The sequence below is a fragment of the Bombina bombina genome, chromosome 2, assembly GCF_027579735.1.
Source record: "Bombina bombina isolate aBomBom1 chromosome 2, aBomBom1.pri, whole genome shotgun sequence".
NCBI classification, from domain to species: Eukaryota; Metazoa; Chordata; class Amphibia; order Anura; family Bombinatoridae; genus Bombina; species Bombina bombina.
The window spans coordinates 1,054,286,073-1,054,307,002 of NC_069500.1; positions in this window are offsets into that span (position 1 = coordinate 1,054,286,073).

Sequence of the window (20,930 nt, forward strand, 5' to 3'; positions counted from 1 at the left end):
CATAGTTTTTAACAATGGATGCCAATAAAACAAAATAAAATTGATAATAGAAGTAAATTGGAAAGGTTTTTTTTTACACTCTATATGAATCATAAAAGAATATTTTAGCTTTTTTTTTTGTCCCTTTAAAACACTATAAGCTATATTACATGTGGTGCGGTATTTATTTTTTAGCCATCATGAAAACTCTGTTAGCGTTAAGCTTTGTGCGCTAGTTGGGTTGCGTTTGTTTTACAAGTCAAAAAAATATATATTTTGCACAAGCAGTAACCAGAGCAGCGCAAAAAATCTTATTTTAATTTTTCGCATGAGTGTATATGTATTCCCCCATAGAAAACAATGGAGAAAAAACCTATCTCACGAGATCGCTTCCCCATAGAAGTCGATAGAGAGAAAAAAAAAAAAAAACATTGCGCAAACAACATAGTATATTTGCATTAGCAAATCTGAAATATTTACAGTAAAAACATAGTTAAAATCTTTATTAATTATAAATATTGCATACTTATTTTTTTACCTCTTTTCATCTACTTAACGGCAAAGGACTCTAAGGCACTTATGTATATATACTGTATATATATATTTATATATATATATATGTATGTGTGTGTGTGTGTGAACATATATATGTATGTGTTTATATGTGTATATATGTCTGTTAATATATATATATACACATATAAATACATAAATACTCATATATAGACATATCTCAATGCATAGCACCCAAGATCTCATATTTTTGAGCCCTTATAACATTTTTGTGCAATATTTTTTTTAAATGTTTTTATTATAAAGTGTTGATATGAGTGTAACTGTACTTTGTAATGTATTTTTGAAGTGTTTTGTTTCGGAAAGCAGTTAACCACTGGTCTGAGATCGCAGTAAGGATTTCTGTCAACTTGTAATATCAGTGCAATTAAAAATGCTTGCGAAAAGGTGATATCGCTTGCGCAAAACTGTGTATGCCTCACTTGTAATCTAGCTCTATGTATTATTATTATATATTTGTTTTGCTTCTGTTCCTTTGATTCCAGTTATTGTAATAATGTAGTTACTGCACCTCCTAGATTGGTATTTTCAGATCCTTGAAGGTTTTCCTACTTACATGTATCATCTTCATTGCTTTAATTTTAATGCAATGAAGACAACTTTAACGCTTAATGCCTCTTTCATTTAAAAAAATGAACATCTTGGAGTCCATATTCGAATTAAAATGCAAAACTTGAACTGTCTGCTGACATCGACTCAAATATTTTAAGCTTTTTGTTGTTAAATTAATTGGTAAAGCTATTCATCTAGCTTAGACTGTATGCACTAAAGCAGAATATAGGTTTTGAAATTTCTATTTACTAGTGAGTACTCGAATTTTGGAATTAATTTACATTTTTTTTTTACATTTACTGTGACATATTGAAAAGGTGGGTAACCTAATGTCCAAGGAACCCATGTGATATTCTTATCTAGTAGTCACATTGTTTCCAGTTGGCCAGCTTCAAGTTCTGGCTTGCTAAGAAATTTAGAGAGCTTGTCTTACATACACTACAAAAATTAAAAAAAAACATTTCCCTGTATAACATATAATTTAATCCCATAATGCATCACACACTATTATTTTTATTTATTTTTATTTCTAAGAAAGCTTGACCTTGAAGTTAACCTTCTTTATCATTATTGCCCTGCAAAGTAGTTACTAAGAGACACCATTTATAAAGCAGTACTTCTGAAGAATATTAAAGCCAAATATATCCAGAATGCTGTAACAATTTATTAGGTTTTAATACTTTCTTTCAACTTACAATGTCAAAATTAAAGTCAAATAGAAGTTCCTGTTTGCGCTCTTGACATAACGGGGTGGGGGGAGCAGTCATTGAAATTGATATTTCAGGGCCTATTGCAAGTGATCATGTTTTAAGATGAGATATGGATTAAATGCCACTGGAGGCCTTCTTTTCCCTTGAAGTTGTAAATTGAACTCAACCATCAAGCAGAATTTGATGCATAACCAATACCAGTTTTAACAGCATGGATGGCATCTGTCTTTACTGATTTGTGCTGTCTTCATTAAATTCTTGTCAGCTTTTGCAACAAGAGAAATGTAAAACATCATGTTATAAATGTAGTAATATTGATAGTAACACAGAAATGTATAATTCTTTTTACTAGAAGGAAATACAGCTGCACATATTTTGCAATATTAAATATACAAATATAAAATAGTACATTTTGTATAGTATGCATTGGAAAAGACAAAAACGAACAAAATTGTATAGAAAAAGCCCCTTGAAGTTAATCTATATTTAATTCAACTTCAGCCTAGTCTACTAGTTTGATAATTTAATTTATTTTACACTCGTACTTTTGAATACAAGTATGGGAATACTATCAACAAATAATTTTGACAAGACAAGAATAAAGATAAAATGCTTCTTCCGTTAAAAGATAAATGAAATATGATAAAGAAATGTCAAAGTTCTATAGAATTATTTGCTTACATTTGAGCTAAAATGCTACCAAACTGATTTTAATTTGTTCAGAAATTGTACTCAAAATTATGCATGACTGTAAGAAAAGCTACTTCCAAATTGAAAGCTGCTAATTAGAAGAAATCATTCCAGTCTACCAAAAGTAATTTTATTTTAAATTTTAAAAATCAGATTTGATTTGATAGTTGGAGACTTTCTACAATTGTACAAAATAATGTTTTCTCTCTACGTAATAGTATAAACCGAAGAGATTCTCTGTTTAACTAGAGAATAAAAAAAAACATTCTCTAACTTAGGTGCCTATTCAAATAAACTACTCTTTGCAATGAAACATTGGTTTAATTTTCTATTTAATTCTATTTAGGAATGTACCTATTTGAATGAATTATACTGCTCTAATTACATATGTGAATAATGTATTTGAACACCTGCTTTCCTTGCAGTCATATTGGGTAAAGCCAAAAAAACTATATATATAGAAAAGGTTTTATAAGGTTTCTTGCAGGTCTTTTCACAGATCTTCAAGGTAGTTACATATTTGTATATAAAATGGAAATATGCTTAAAATATTAATTAAGTGTTGATGAGGATTACCTTATGTGTTTGACTACAGTTTTTTCCACTGAATTAATAATATTAATTAATTTCATGAGTAATTAACATCAGGTCATACATTTGTTAAACTATACAAACACTTAAAAAGCCATATATTAAAAAATGACCTGCTCTAATTTAGTATGTAATTTTAAGATTAGTGAATCTGCACCTCTATGTGTTTAACCCTGCAAAGGAGATAGACACATAGTAGAAGTACTGCATAATATCTGTAGAGCACTGCTGTGCGGAAACAAAATGTAATCCAATCAGCAGCACTACTCGCACAACACAGTTGTGTGACTAACACTACTGATCGGGTCATTGCATGTTATTTTCCGACTACAATATCCCTTTTATTGCAGACATGAATAGACACTCTGATGATCAACTTAAAAGTGTGATTTCTCCAACTGAGTATAAGTAAAAACCTAAACTTTGCACACACAAAAAAGCCATAACAAAAGCTAGGGTATGCCATGCAAAAGAGGCCAAAATTATTTTCCAAGAAAGCAAAGATGTTGGACTTATTAAATCAAATAGTCATACAAAACTTAAGAAACCAATGGAAAAACATATGAACACTGAATATTTTTAAGCATTGAAATGGCCTTGACATAAAAAAAACAAAAAAAATATAAATACTTGACAACACTAAGGGCCCAATTCTCTAAAGGTCTCGGGGCTGGTGAGAGTATATAAGAATTCTCTCCAGTAGTTCTAGTTCCCTAACACTTTTATAAATCCAATTTTTACCCTGAAAACAGGGTGTCTTGCTTAGGGGCATATACTGCATTTACGTATGGAAAAGGGATACATACATTACAAAAGTATACAATGAAAATAGTTATTTTAAAAGCATACGCTCTCCGTATTCAGCATTGCACCAGCTGCTGTGCAACACTGCCCCCTGCAGACTCGCGGTCAATCGGCCGCCAGCAGGGGGGTGTCAATCAACTCGGTCGTACTCGATCGGGTTGAATTCTGCAGATTCCTGTCCGCCTCATCAGAGCAGCGGTCTTTAGATCGCTGCTTCATAACTGGTGTTTCTGCAGGCCTGCAGGCTCGCCAGAAACACGGGCCCTCAAGCTCCGAACGGAGCTTGATAGATAGGCCCCATTATGTACTTTATTATATATCCATCATATAGGGCCAGATTATGAGTGAAAAGCTAATAGTTACCCGCGAGTGATAAGGGGTTTTCGCATGTGTCAGGTTTTTCACTCACATTAAAAGCTGAAACACGATCGCTTGAGCGCATTTGAAGTTAACTCTTGTCAGGTTAGCGCATCCTCAGAGCTCTGGTTATGGTTTCACAAAACCAAAAAGTATAAAAAAAACCCCATCAAAATACATTACAAAGTACAGTTACACTCATAATAACACCATCTAATAAAAATAATTATAAAAAAAATATTACACAAAAAAGTTATAACGTCTATGAAGTTAGTTATAAGTTTATGAGGTCTCAGGTGTTAGTAAAAAAAGGCAGGCAGAGGGCTTTAACATAGAGATACATATATATATATACATGTCTAAATATATAAAGGGACAATCAATACCAAAATTGTTATTGTTTAAAAAGATAGATACCGCCTTTACTGCCCATTCCCCAGCTTTGCACAACCAACATTGTTAAATTAATATACTTTATAACATATAATCCTCAACATTTCTTTCTGTTTCTAAGCCACTACAGACAGCCTCTTATCACATACTTTTTTATTACCTTATATACAACAAGAAACTGCTAATCCATGTGGGCCATATAGATAACATTGTGCTCTCTCCCGTAGAGTTGTGCATGACACTGCATTAATTGGATAAAATGCAAGTCACAAGATAATAAATAAAAAGCCATGTGAACAGAGGGCTGTCAAAAGAGGCTTAGATACTAGGTAATCACAGAGGTTAATACAGTGAGTGCAGAATTATTAGGCAAATGAGTATTTTGACCACATCATCCTCTTTATGCATGTTGTCTTACTCCAAGCTGTATAGGCTCGAAAGCCTACTACCAAGTAAGCATATTAGGTGATGTGCATCTCTGTAATGAGAAGGGGTGTGGTCTAATGACATCAACACCCTATATCAGGTGTGCATAATTATTAGGCAACTTCCTTTCCTTTGTCAAAATGGGTCAAAAGAAGGACTTGACAGGCTCAGAAAAGTCAAAAATAGTGAGATATCTTGCAGAGGGATGCAGCACTCTTAAAATTGCAAAGCTTCTGAAGCGTGATCATCGAACAATCAAGCGTTTCATTCAAAATAGTCAACAGGGTCGCAAGAAGCGTGTGGAAAAACCAAGGCGCAAAATAACTGCCCATGAACTGAGAAAAGTCAAGCGTGCAGCTGCCAAGATGCCACTTGCCACCAGTTTGGCCATATTTCAGAGCTGCAACATCACTGGAGTGCCCAAAAGCACAAGGTGTGCAATACTCAGAGACATGGCCAAGGTAAGAAAGGCTGAAAGACGACCACCACTGAACAAGACACACAAGCTGAAACATCAAGACCGGGCCAAGAAATATCTCAAGACTGATTTTTCTAAGGTTTTATGGACTGATGAAATGAGAGTGAGTCTTGATGGGCCAGATGGATGGGCCCGTGGCTGGATTGATAAAGGGCAGAGAGCTCCAGTCCGACTCAGACGCCAGCAAGGTGGAGGTGGAGTACTGGTTTGGGCTGGTATCATCAAAGATGAGCTTGTGGGGCCTTTTCGGGTTGAGGATGGAGTCAAGCTCAACTCCCAGTCCTACTGCCAGTTTCTGGAAGACACCTTCTTCAAGCAGTGGTACAGGAAGAAGTCTGCATCCTTCAAGAAAAACATGATTTTCATGCAGGACAATGTTCCATCACCCGCGTCCAAGTACTCCACAGCGTGGCTGGCAAGAAAGGGTATAAAAGAAGAAAATCTAATGACATGGCCTCCTTGTTCACCTGATCTGAACCCCATTGAGAACCTGTGGTCCATCATCAAATGTGAGATTTACAAGGAGGGAAAACAGTACACCTCTCTGAACAGTGTCTGGGAGGCTGTGGTTGCTGCTGCACGCAATGTTGATGGTGAACAGATCAAAACACTGACAGTATCCATGGATGGCAGGCTTTTGAGTGTCCTTGCAAAGAAAGGTGGCTATATTGGTCACTGATTTGTTTTTGTTTTGTTTTTGAATGTCAGAAATGTATATTTGTGAATGTTGAGATGTTATATTGGTTTCACTGGTAAAAATAAATAATTGAAATGGGTATATATTTGTTTTTTGTTAAGTTGCCTAATAATTATGCACAGTAATAGTCACCTGCACACACAGATATCCCCCTAAAATAGCTAAAACTAAAAACAAACTAAAAACTACTTCCAAAACTATTCAGCTTTGATATTAATGAGTTTTTTTGGGTTCATTGAGAACATGGTTGTTGTTCAATAATAAAATTAATCCTCAAAAATACAACTTGCCTAATAATTCTGCACTCCCTGTATAACCATGTTGGAAGTGCAAAACTGGGGAATGGGTAATAAAGAGATTATCTATCTTTTTAAACAATAACATTTTTGGAGAAGACTGTTATACGATATTCATTTTTAATCAAGTGTTTAACTATGTATGTAATGTAAATATTTCACATTCCAATGTTCTGCACACAGCGGAATATGTTCTATGCATTTTTAATATATATATATATATATATATATATATATATATATATATATATATATATACTGTATATTTACTGTATGTCTATATATATAATCATCTATGTGTAGGTATAGATATATATTGTAAGAAAATACCATCACATATATAGAAATATCTATTTATGAATAAATAGAGCATATTCTTCTGTATGAAGAAAATTGGAAATATTAATATTTTCATGCCGGGTTAGCTCACTTGAGAATATGCAATCAGCTTTGAGCATGAGTAGGGGATTCTCTTCCACTTTTTCTGCTCCATTGACTTCTATGGGGGAATAGATTAATGTTCATGTGATATTGTAATTTGTCTTTTTACGATTGTCGATAAAGAGCGTGAGTTAAAGCAGTTTACTTTCAACTTGTAATACGAGTGCAACTCGACGCACGCAAAAAGCTTAATTTTAAAAGAACTTTGTAACCCTCTCTAAAATGCTCAATCAAATATAAGCCTAGATAACAAGTGACGCGCTATCACTAGCACGAGTAGCACAAGCGCAATTGTGAGATGTGCAGTGTTTTTGCACTCTAATCCACATTAAAAGTGGCACATTCCAATGTTCTTCACATAGGGGAATATGTTCTTATTATTTTAAAATATATATTCCTATATATATCTGTATATATCCATATAAATAATGATATATATATATATATATATATATATATATATATATATACAGTATATGTGTGTGTGTATATATACTGTATATATATATGTGTGTGTGTGTATTTTTTATATCTATGTGAAGAAACCTAACTCATGCGCAAACCCAATCGTTTTTTCTCAAGTGCGATAACCCGACATGAAAATATGAATATTTCACTTGCCAATGTTCTTCACATAGAAGAATATGTTCTATTTATTTATAAATAAATGTTTCTATATATATATATATATATATATATATATATATATAATGATTTTTTGATAAAACATATACCAATACCTATAGCACTGGGAAATCATCAGTACAAATAAACCATTACCTTTGGAAAATATGCCACCACCACGGATAGGCTATTGGAGGACTAGATAATTACGGGACTACAGGATTACCACTGTCTGGGCTGTACCACTTGCAGAGACCTTATCACCGGATCCTCTTTTTCACATCCACACAGGAGAAAGAGTTATAAACACAAATATCGCCTAACGTGTACAACTACACATATTGTATATTTACTTCACTGCACTTGTGATCTGTTTTATTAGGGAAAGACCTGCAACAACCTCAGGACTCGTATGGCAAACCATCAATCTGCCATTCGCACTGCCATCAATAAGGGGCCCTTTTGAACATCCGGTAGCCTGACATTTCCAGCAATTTCAACACAGTGTGACAGATCTAAAGTACACTATTACTGATCATGTCCCCCCTCTGAATAGAGGGGGTGATCGCAACAGATTACTTCAACAAAAGGAGGCAAGATAGACTTACAACATGGAAATGTTAATACCTAAGGTATTAAACACTCACCTGGATTGGCATGCATTCCTCTAATTTGAGAGCCATTATGCATTGGGACTATTAGGGGTTCCTTTTGCTTAATGGATATTTTTCTGTTTTTTTCTGTTCTTTTTCTTTCTTTGTACATTTCATAGCCTCATGAACTAATACTAATGACTCATTATAATCGCTATTATGTCTGCTAATTGCCTCTTCTGCCACAACTTGGGTCCAAATGAAGCATTTCATGTACCCTACAGCTTTTTGTTGTGCTTGGTTGTTTGGGTTTCATACAACTAAGGAGCTGCATTTCTGTTTTGTTGGGCAGAGGATGCGATAACTAATATGAAATGTTCTTCTCCTAAAGGCTGTGTTACCATAGCTTTATTATAGCTGTATGCCTTTAGTCTTTTTGTAATGTACATAGATGGTTAATGTATTTCACTGCTTTTTTTATTGTATTGTATTTTAATCTTGTGCTTTAACTGTGTCTATTAAAACCTCTCCTGCCGTTATCTGGGTCCTGGTGAGCAATTCACGGACCTTGCAGTTTTTTGTTTTGTTTAGCTCAATTGCTATGGTAACATGCAACTGAGGAGCTGCGTGTCATTGTGATCAGCAAGAGATGCGATAATGATTATGGAATATGGTTTCTATTTGTTTTTGTCTTGGGTTGTGTGATTGTGCCTTTACTCTCTCGGTCATTATTGTATTTATTGTATTACTTGTATTTTTGTATTTCTTCATTTAGATGTGTCTGGTTTCACTTTGCCCAGGATGATGAAGTCATCAGAAGGGACGTATCTTCATGGGAGAGCGTGGACTCCGTCATCTTGGTGTACACTACTGAGGACGAACCTTTTGGTCCAAAAATTTTCACATTAAAGTGAAATCTTTAAAAAATATTCCCATTGGAGTGCACTTTTTTTGCTACTATATATAAAGATAGATAGATACAGATGATTATATATAGGTGTATATATATATATATATATATATATATATATATATATATATATATGAATATCTATTTGAAAAAATGCGAAGAACATTAGAATTTGACATATTTACAATACAAACACAGTTAAATACTTTATAAATATTATATCAAAATGATTTTACATGTTTTCATCTACTTGATTGCAAATGCACTTTTATATATATATATATATATATATATATATATTTATATATATATATACAGTATATATATATATATATATATATATATATATATATATATATATATATATATATATATATATATAGAGATAGATAGATATATTTGTATAGGCAGAAATTAGGAAAAGCCAGCAAAGTCTTCGTAAAAAAATCCAAACTTTATTAGATTCGGTTAAATGGTTCGAACAGCATCAGGGAAAAACGTTCTGCCTGATATGTTTCGGCCTGGGGTCTTACTTATAGACATACTAAAAATTAAGAACGCACATTAAAACATATACCTGAAGCTGATCAGTTATTGGTTAACCCTGAATCATATGACTTAAGGTGTGTACCTTAATAATTAACCCCTTACTCTCCAATTTGCAAGTAAAAATGTATTTACATAGAATATAGTATATGCTACACAACAGTTAATGAAACATTTTAGGCACACAGATCAAAAACAACAAAATCCTTTAAGTTAAATCTTTGGTAAGGGAGCAAAAACCATTTAAAGAGGAGCTCATACCTATGATGGGTGATTAAATATAGCCTGCTATTTCATGTATCTGATAAATTTAGTATAAGTGTGATGTAAATAAATACATTTGCATCCTAATAAGCATCACATGTTTTATGATATTTCAACAAAAGAAATATCTAATGTGTATATATTTGTTTCTAGATTGAACATTGAAATACACTTAGTCTTTTTTTATTTTTTTATTTTTTTTAATGATCATCTACTTGAAGGTGGAGTTGGAACTGGCATATTCCTGTATGAAATGTTTGACCATCTCTGAGCATGCATCAGATCTTTTAATGTCAGAGAGGTGGTGTTGAATCCTCTCCCTGGCCTCCCTGAATGTACACCCCACGTACTGTTTTGTAGAGCAAGTGCACCATGCCATATAAATGACAAATTTCGCTCTACAATTTACACAACTTTCCACTTTGTACTCGTTGTCTGTCAAGTTGGATTTAAAAGTTTCCCCTCTTTGGATGAAACTGCATGGGATACAGGGACCAAAACCGCATCTGTACATCCCCTTTGAGGATAGCCATGAGCTAGTATTGGAATGTAGTGGCAGATCACTCTGTGATAGAATATTGCCTATAGGGATATCACGTCTGTATGAGAATCTACAGCCTCTTTTTTCACTACTACTAAGCCATCATTCACTGTCAACATAGGTAGATGTTTCTTACTCAACTTACAAATATCATTTTATTCTTAGGAATATTGCGTGACGAATGTCACTGGTTCTCTGTCTTTGTCACTGACTACTACTTTTTCTAAGGAATGGCAATTTCTGCCTGTCAGTTAGCAAATTCTCTCTATTGAGATCATCAACCTGTTCCTTTGCTTTTTAATGACATTTCCTTTATATCCCCTATTGAGTAGTCTCCTGGTAAGTTCCTTGCTCTGTTCTAAATATTCACCTTTCTCAGAGCAATTCCTCTTTATTCTAATAAATTGGCCTTTTGCTATTGATTCTGGGACACTTGACCGATGATTTCTTTTACCATGCAGGAGTGTGTTGGCTGAAATAGGCTTCCTATAGATAGAAGTGTTTTTTTTTTTGGTCACATTATTTGACCTCAGTACAAGGTCCAAATACGCTATAGTAATCTTGTTTGTCTCAAATGTAAACTTAAAGGGACAGATGATGGTCTTGAATTAGGCCACATAGATTGCAATACTTACGATTATTTACTTGTACAAGCACCAATAATCCCTATCTTCCATATTTTACCCAAAGTTCACAAATTGCTAGTAGAGGTTGAGGGGCGTCCCATTGTCTCAGGGTTTATTTCCCTCTGTGAACCTCTGTTAGAGTGGCTAGATAGCTTACTCCAACCCTTGGTTCCCATTTTGAGCAGTTACTTGAGAGACACCAAGCACTAACTGCAAATTCTTGATAATTTTATTTGGGAACCACACTACAGTTGGTTGACTGTAGATGTGGTATTCTTGTACTCATCGATTCCGCGCAAAATGGGGATAAGTGCTATTAAGTATTTTTTTACAGAGGGACACAGCCTATACACCCAGTTTTATTGACTTCATACTGAGAGTGACACAGTTTATCTTGAGTTATCGTTATTTTCGATTCGATGACCATTACTACCTCCAAATAAGGGGCAACTTTTTTGTCAAGTGTAACAGTTAACTAGAGCTCTAAGGGCTCGATTTATCAAGCCTCTACGGCAGCAAGTTCTCTCAAGAACTTGCTCGCCGTGATTTATCAAGCAGCGGTCACCAGACCGCTGCTTCCCTAACATCTACGCCACCTCTATTGTGGCGAAAATCAATCTCCTCGGTCGAGTCTGACCGAGGAGATTGACAGATCCTGCCCCCGCGTGATTGGCTGTGCGCGGGCAGGGGGCGGGATTGCATGGGAGTGCAAAATTGCGCTCGTGTGCAATGTTAATTACCTGCGGGTAATTTTGCCCCGCCACAGGCGAGCTGAGGCATACAAGGGCACTTATACGCGCCTCTGTACGCCTCAGCATTGATAAATCTAGCCCCAAGACTGCGTTCTCCTGACGTGCGTTAAATTCAATTTCGCTCGAGCGAACACATTTACTTTCAACTTGTAATATGTGCACTACTTCCGACATGTGTTAACAGCCATGATAAAGATGATATTGTTTGCATGGAAAAGTTAGCTTACTACTCGTAATCTGGCCATTTTATTAAACACACGTAGTTATATGTAACCAACAGTACAATAATCAAATTATCTACTTCACTGGAACATTTTTCTTTTTGCTCTTTTAAGTTCCTTTAATTTATTATACACTTTCTACATTTATTTTTTTATTTAATCAATGTTTTTTTTTTAAATTTCAGTAGATATAATTGATTTACCTGTGATTTGCATCCTTACTCTAAGTAATGCATGACCTTTATAAACATTTATGACAGTATGTTCTGGTTTATGAGCTTTGACAATAAGTAGCAAATAAATTTAATGTGTGGTAGATACAATCAAATTTTTCTTAAAACAACCATTTACATAATTGATTGAATCACTAAAAATATATTGGTATTCATATTTAAGAATTAGCCCTTAGCAAGCTATTAAAATTTAAGGGAAAATAAATGCTACAGACTATATAAAGGCATTGGAAATTCATCTTATGAGGTAAAATAGTGAACAATTTCCTAAAGCAATAACCAAGGTCATCATCAATTTTAATATTTTAATTGTTTAAAAGACATTTTTTTGAGGAAGTTTTAACTCTGCTAGAATAAAATGACATCCTCTTAAATGCAGTGTTAATTACTTACATAAAATAAAGTGCAGAGAGAGCAACATGGCATAAGTAATTAAGAAAAGGTTGAGGACCATAATAATAGATCTAATGGGTTTTGTAAAAAAGTTACATTGGAACAAAGTTAATGTGTTAAATGCTTAATATTGATTAAACAAAATCTTCATATTTATATTTTAAGCTTTTAGTAAGATATATGTGCATCAAACCTTTTTATACAACACTCTTTTTGGCTTATTTTTATGTGAAACATTTTTTACAAATTTAGGAATACTGTAACTTTCAGTCTTGCTGGTAATCCTTTCACAAACACATTTTCCAACTCTACTTAAAGGGACATGAAACCCAATTTTTTTTTTCTTTCATGATTTAGAAAGAGCATGCAATTTTAAACAACTTTCTAATTTACTTCTATCCTATCTAATTTGCCTCATTCCCTTGATATTATTTGCTTAAAAGCATATCTAGATATGCTCTATAGCTGCTGATTGGTAGATGCACATAGATGCCTCGTGTGATTGGCTCACCCATGTGCATTACTATTTCTTCAACAAAGGATATCTAAAGAATGAAGCAAATTAGATAATAAAAGTAAATAGGAATGCTATTTAAAATTGTATTCTCTATCTGAATCATGAAAGAAAATGTTTGGGTTTAGTGTCCCTTTAAATTGCCTGACACAAAATAAAATTCTAATTCCTCCACAAATCAAGTCATTGGATCTATTAATATAGCATTTTGATATAAGTTGATAATGATACTGATTGTTCTCAGAACAACTTTATTTCTTAAAACCAATTCTGGTGAAATCCTTTTTTAAGCATGTTGTCACCATTGTTGCAAATTTTACACACAGGTGTCATTTGGATTATATAATTAGCATCCCTTCTATATCAAAGATCCTTCTGAATAATTGTTTTTTGTATCCTGATTTTCATCCACCTCAAATATCTTTCTAAAGTGACCATTTAATTACTAATATTTCTGATAAATTAAAGTTTGTTTCCTTGCAGCTCTAGCCTATAATAAAATAATAATAATAATCTAATCCACCATGATTTCTTCCACCTATTGGTCCACATTCTACCAAGACCCAACTAACTGCAAACAGACCCAAAAACAATTTACCCTTAACTGCATTCATTTAAAGAGGGCTCTCCTCTTTCAGAAAAGGTGTGAATTGCCCCATTTTAGTAATGTAATATGGGTGCTAGAGTCTTTTAGGGGCATCATAGAGCCCAAGTAACCCTAAAAATCACCCAAAAGACAATTGATTGCTATCCCAATCTTTCATAAGAGGGATAATTAGTGTGTTTGGGGCAGTGGCGTATTTAGGTTTTGTGCTGCCCTAGGCAACCACAATTCTGCTGCCCCCCCCTCCTCCCTCACCTGTAACATGACTTTATCCATGACATTTGGAATGGAAAATATTCATGTTCAAGTGCTCATGTGTTTATATGTGTGTGTGTATGTGTTTGTGTATATGGTGAGTGTGTGTATGTTTCTGGTATGTGTGTGTAGGGTAGTGTGCGTGTACTGTAGGGTGTATGTGTGTGTAGTGATTTTGTGCATAGTGGGACTTAAAAAGTGCTGCCCCCCTAAAATCTGCTGCCCTAGGCAAGTGCCTTGTTTGCCTAGGCCAAAATACAACCCTGGTTTGGGGTATGAATATTGAAATTGGCATGAATTTCATCCTGCTATCAACAGACTCAAGGTCTTATTCACCTAAACTACTGAACATGACATATAATATCAAAAAGGAATATGTTGCACATAGAGAATGTCGGAAAATAAAATATTTGTAGTACAGTAGCACAAAAATCCTTTACTTTAGTGGTGATCCAATGGCGTTCAAGCTGAGTTATATATTGCATAGAGTAATGGTTTAAAACCACTTGGTAAATTTTCCTGTATTATACATGTACTTCAAAAATATTTGTTGGCCCTGACACATTCTCTAGTAAACTATTCAGTGACCCTAATGAAGTTCTAAACATATTTCCTGTTTTTACTTTCATGAAAAATTGAATATCAATCTATATAGTTTAAATTAATAATAAAACTAATAACCTGGGTGATCAGAAACATGTGCATATTTACATGTATTTATATTTGCATGTGTGTATGTGTTTTATTTATGTATTTATTGTTTTATTTTATTACCAGCAGTATCAGTAAGAAAGTACCTTCCTAGGGCAAGATTACATATGCGGCCAATAAGTTTGCAGTAGCTCTCATCCTATTGGCTGATTTGAATTTGAAGATTCAAATCAGCCAATAGGAATGCAAGTGTCTTCACCACCGCCTGGAAAAGGACCTTCTCCACCAGACTTCAGGAAAGTTTAGTACCTATTTGAGTCTTAGAGCTAGGATTTTTTTTTTTAGATTAGGGATTTAATGGGCACTTGTAAAAGAGCTGAATGCACTTTTAAGGGCAATGCCCATACAAATGCCACTTTAGGGGCAATGGGTATTTTAGGATTTTTTAGTGTCAGGTTTTTTTTTATTTTGAGGGGTTTGGTGGGGGACTTTTTTTTAAATGCAAAAAAACTGTTTAAATTAGGGCAATGACCTACAAAAGACCCTTTTAAGGGTTATTGGTAGTTTAGTATATATTAGGGGGTGTTTTTAGTTTGGGGGACTTTTTATTTTCATAGGGATTATGTTTAATTTTTTATTTTTGATAATTTGGTTTATTATTTTATGTAATTTTAGATTTTTTTTTATTTTTTGTTATTTTAGATTAATTTAAATTTAGTTTTTTATTTTTAAAGTAAGTTTTTTATTAATTGTAACTTAGTATTTTTAATTTAGGTAATTGGAGTTAATTTAGGGGGTGTTAGGTTAGGGGGCTTAGTATTTTAAACAGGTTAATTGCATTGTGGGGGTTTGGTGGTTTAGAGGTTAATAGATTTATTAGGTTAATAGTTTAATTAGGTTAATTGCGATGTGGGTGAATGGTGGGTTAGGGGTTAATACATATATTAGGGAGATTGCGAAGTTGCTGAATGGCGGATTAGGGGTTAATACATATAGCGGAGATCGCGATATGGGTGAATAGCAGGTTAGGGGTAAATACATATATTAGGGAGATCATGATGTGGGTGAATGATGGATTAGGGGTTAATACATATATTAGGGAGATTGAGATGTGGGTGAATGGTGGATTAGGGGTCAATAATTTAATTAGGCATATTGCGTTGTTGGGAGTTGTTAGTTTAGGGGTTAAAACTTTTATTATTAGTTGCGATGTGGGTGATTGCGGATATAGAGGTTTTTACGTGTCGGGTTTATTTTTGGGAGGTGGGTTAGATTTTTACGGGAGATTTAACTTTTTTTTTTTTAGGTGCCGGCAGATTCTAACGTACCGTAAGTCATTGGCGACTCCAAAAAATTGCATTTACACACATTTCTGGATATCGCTAGTTTATCCGACTTACGGCACTTTATGAACTGCCGGCGAGGTTTATATGATTCCCCGATGTGCAAGGGGAAATTATGGGCGACGCAAGTTTCAGCAGTTACGCTGAATCCTGCGCCATATATGTAATCTTGTCCCTTATCTATTCTAGTCTAGTCTAATCTATTGATTGGTGCAGTTGCTCATTTCAGTAGTTGCATATGATATAGGGTTTAGTATCTTATTTTACATGATTTTTGACAGAATGTTCAAGAATAAGCTATTCCAATCTATTGCAACAAAAAACAAAAATAAATAACAAAAAAAACTTTGATAACTCATATATCACAAGGTTTTTAACTACTGCTCATTAACATCCCATGTACTTTGTATAGGAAAAGTCAATCAAAAATAAAAAAAAACAAAAATTTTTTTTACTTGTCTTTGTTTTACCAAATATGCAGCTTTTACCAGCTGAAACCCATTTTACCTTGTTTTGAGATAACAATTAACTTGTGTTCTCAAAGGTAAAGGTGATGGGTGGATGTTCCAATATTTATATGAAGAGTTATTTGTTTGCTTAAAGGTATATTCCTTAAGTAAAAATGAAACCTTCATGATTCCAAAAGAGGTTTAGTAAAAAATAACTGTCCTAATAAAGGGTGGGGTCGTGGACTCTCCATATCTGGAAATAAAGAAATTTATCAGGTAAGCATACATTTGTTTTACTTTCCTAAGATATGGAGAGTCCATAACGTCATTCAATTACTTGTGGGAACCAATACCCAAGCTAAAGGACACAGAATGAACAGGGAGGGAGAACAAGACAGGCAGATTTAAACAGAAGGCACCACCGCTTGAAGAACCTTTCTCCAAAAAGAGGCCTCAGGTGAGGCAAAAGTATCAAATTTGTAAAATTTTCAAAAAATATGCAGAGAGGACCAAGTTGCAGCCTTGCAAAGCCGTTCAACGGAAGATTTATCTTTGAAAGCCCAAGAAGAGAAGACAGCCCTAGTGGAGGATGCTGTCCAGCAGTCATAATTCTCAAGCAGAGGGATAGAGAAGTAGAAGTAGCCTTCTGACCCTTACGCTTTCCTGAGAAACAAACAAAAAGGGTAGAATACTGGCAAAAATACTTAGTCGCCTGCAGGTAGAATTTTATAGCACGCACAACATCCAAGTTGTGCAACAGATGTTATTTATGAGAAGAAGTACTGGGACAGAGAGAAGGAACAACAATTTCCTGATTAATATTTCTATACGAAATCACTTTAGGAAGAAACCCCAATTTAGTACGAAGAACCGCCTTATCCGCATGAAAGATAAGGTAAGTCGAATCACACTGCAAAGCCGTGAGTTCAGAAACTCTCCAAGTAGAAGAGATAGCAATAAGAAACAAAACTTTCCAAGATAGCAACTTAATATCTATGGAATGCATTGGCTCAAACAGAGCCTGCTACAAAACTTTAAAAACAAGATTAAGGCTCCAAGAAGGAGCAACAGGTTTAAACACAGGCCTGATTCTGACCAGGGCCTGACAAAAAGATTGAACATCTGGCACATCCGCCAGATACTTGTGTAACAAAATAGATAATGCAGAAATCTGACCATTCAGAGAACTGACTGACAACCTTTTCTCCAGACCTTCCTGGAGAAAATACAAAATTCTAGGAATACTGACCCTACTCCAAGAGTAGCCCTTAGATTCACACCAATAAAGGTATTTACGCTATACCTTACGGTAAATTTTTTGAGTAACAGGCTTGCGAACCTGAATAATAGTCTCAATGAACAACTCAGAAAATCCATGCTTTGACAGAACTAAGTGTTCAATCTCCAAGCAGTCAGCTTCAGAGAAACTAGATTTGGATGGATGAATGGACCCTAAGTTAGAAGGTCCTTCCTCAGAGGAAACCTCCAATGTGGCCGAGAAGACATCTTTACTAGGTCTACATACCAGATCCTGTGAGACCATGCAGGAGCTATTAGAATTACCTATGCTCTCTCTTGTTTGATACAAGCAATAACTTGTGGAAGGAGAGCAAACGGAGGAAACAGGTATGCTAGACCGAAATCCAAAGAAACTGTCAGAGCATCTATCAGAGCGGCCTGAGGATCTCTTGACCTTGAACCGTACCTTGGAAGCTTGGCATTCTGCCAAGACGCCATCAGATCCAACTCTGGCACCCCCCATTTGAGGGTTAACCTGAAGAACACGTCCAGGTGGAGAGCCCACTCCCTGGGATGAAATGTCTGTCTGCTCAGGAAATCCACTTCCCAGTTGTCCACTCCAGGAATGTGGATGGCAGATAGACAACAATTGTGAGCTTCCGCCCACTGCATGATTCAAGCCACCTTCTTCATGGCTAAGGAACTCCGGGTTCCTCTCTGGTGGTTGATGTAAGCCACTGAGGTGATGTTTTCCAACTGAAACCTGATAAACCAGGCTAAAGACAATTGAGGCAAAGCCATCAGAGCATTGTAAATCGCTCTCAACTCCAAGATATTTATGAGGAGAGCAGACTCCTACCGAGTCCATAGTCCGAGTCCCATAGTCCAGGAAGCATGTACCCTGGGACAGATGGTCCTAAGAATGCCACCACAGGAAAGAGTCTTTTGTCGACAGGTCTAAATCTATCCTCTGTCTGAGCATGCATAATTGCAGAGCTCTCAAATGGAATCGAGCAAAAATAATGATGTCCATAGAAGCGACCATCAGACCAATTGCCTCCATACACTGAGCCACTGATGCCCGAACAGTAGACTAAAGAGAGAGGCAAGAGGAGTGAATTTTGTATTTTCTGACCTTCGTCAGAAAAATTTTCATAGATAGGGAATCTATTATGGTCCCAAAGAAAACCACCCTTGTAGCTCGAACAAGGGAACTCTTTTCCAGATTCACTTTCCAACCATGGGAACGTAGAAAAGACAACAAGATCTCTGTATGAGAGTTTGCTTGTTGAAAAGATGGCGGCCTGAACCAATATGTTGTCCAGCTATGACGCCACTGCAATTCCCCGAGACCTGATCACTGCCAAGAGAGCCCCCAGAACCTTTGAGAAAATTCTGGGAGCTGTGGCAAGGTCAAATGGAAGAGCCGCAAACTGAAAGTGTTTGTCTAGAAAGGCGAATCTCAGGAATTTGTGATTATCCCTGTGGGCAGACATTGCGGAAAATCAACCCGATCCAATAAGATCGGGTTGATTGACACCCCCTGCTAGCGGCCAATTGGCCGTGAATCTGCCGGGTCGCTATTGCACCAGCAGTTCACCAGAACTGCTGGTGCAATGATAAATGCAATGATACACTGTCTGCATTTATCGATGTGCAGCGGACATGATCCACAATATCGGATCATGTCCGCTCGCACTTTCTTAAATAGGCCCCATAATCTCATATATACTTTAAGTACATTGGCCTATATTAAAGCAAACTTATTTTGTAAACTAAAATCTCACTAAAAAAAAACTTGCCACAACATTGCAACTCAAACTTTGCAAAATTCAAAAAGATAAACTTCACCTCATCACAGCTGCAAGTTGCAAGATCAGCTCTATTAGAACTAAAGGAGTCACATCTATCTCGCATTGATTTACTTCTCCATGCATAGGAAAAGTCAAGGATACCAGCATTACAGAAATGCTTTCAAAACCTTATTAGACAAATTAAAAAGAAAAAAAAAAACTCCATTAAAAAAGTCTGCTCTAGCAAATGCACAAAAGAAAACTTTAAAACAAATTTCAACATAAATAAAAGAAAAATGAGACAACTTTGTTAGCTTTAAAATAGTGAGAGTAGGTGGGGACAAGTTACTTCAAATGGGTAATAGAGACTTTATGAATTCTGTATGCATGAATAAGGTTTAGGTATAAAAAAAAACTGGACTACACCTCTAGAATACCCTACTGCACCCATAGCTAGCCCCTTGTTCTCTTCTGCTAGGTATATGAGACAGTTTTTGTTTTATCCAGGGAGACTTATTTTCCGTAATAAAACTGATATGTGAATATTTCACAATTACAAATATTTATAAAACCCATTATGAAAGCGTTTCCTGTGTTGCTCTTGTACTTTTCCCCATTCCTAACATTTTCGTTTGCTGTGCCAGAAGTTTATTGGAGCACTTATCACAACAATACTATATGTATTAATGTAAGGAATGCACTTTAATTAAACATTAGAAAAAAATAAGCAAATTTCAAGCATTATCTTCCTTAAAAAACTGACCCCACCACATCCTGGGAAGTGCCCATGATATAGCCCATTATCTGCTATATTATATGCTTGCTTCCTTCCCATTTTTATGAATATAATATAAAATTAGGCAATATGAACATAGCCTTATTAAATATATGTTGAAATAAAAGCAATGCTAATCTTGTGTATAGATATGAACAGTGCATGTGAATATTAGTCTGGTCCAATATATCCAAACATAAAACTATTATGATGAATGAGCTGAACAACTGGATCATGGACTGTTACAATATAATCAAAACCCAGACTGAATGCTGTCATTCCTCATAGATAGTATTAGGCAAAAACAATCAACTTGAAAATGTATTTGGTTAAAGACAAGACACCATGTCAGAATCCCCTTATATGTGGTGCAAAAAGAATACTTAAATTGAGATCTAATTAGACTTGCTTTAACTACAGAACTCTTCCTTCTGAGATTTTTTTCAGAGAATTCAAATATTGCTTTTAAAACCAAATACACTAATTCTAAAGTTTCTGTTTTGAGATTGAGTGAGTCTTTTACATAAAAATTCCTGATAAAAGAGTAATTCACTCATGTTTAATGTAAGAAAAATGTCCAGAATCTTGATGATAAAAAAACATAATGTGGCATTTAT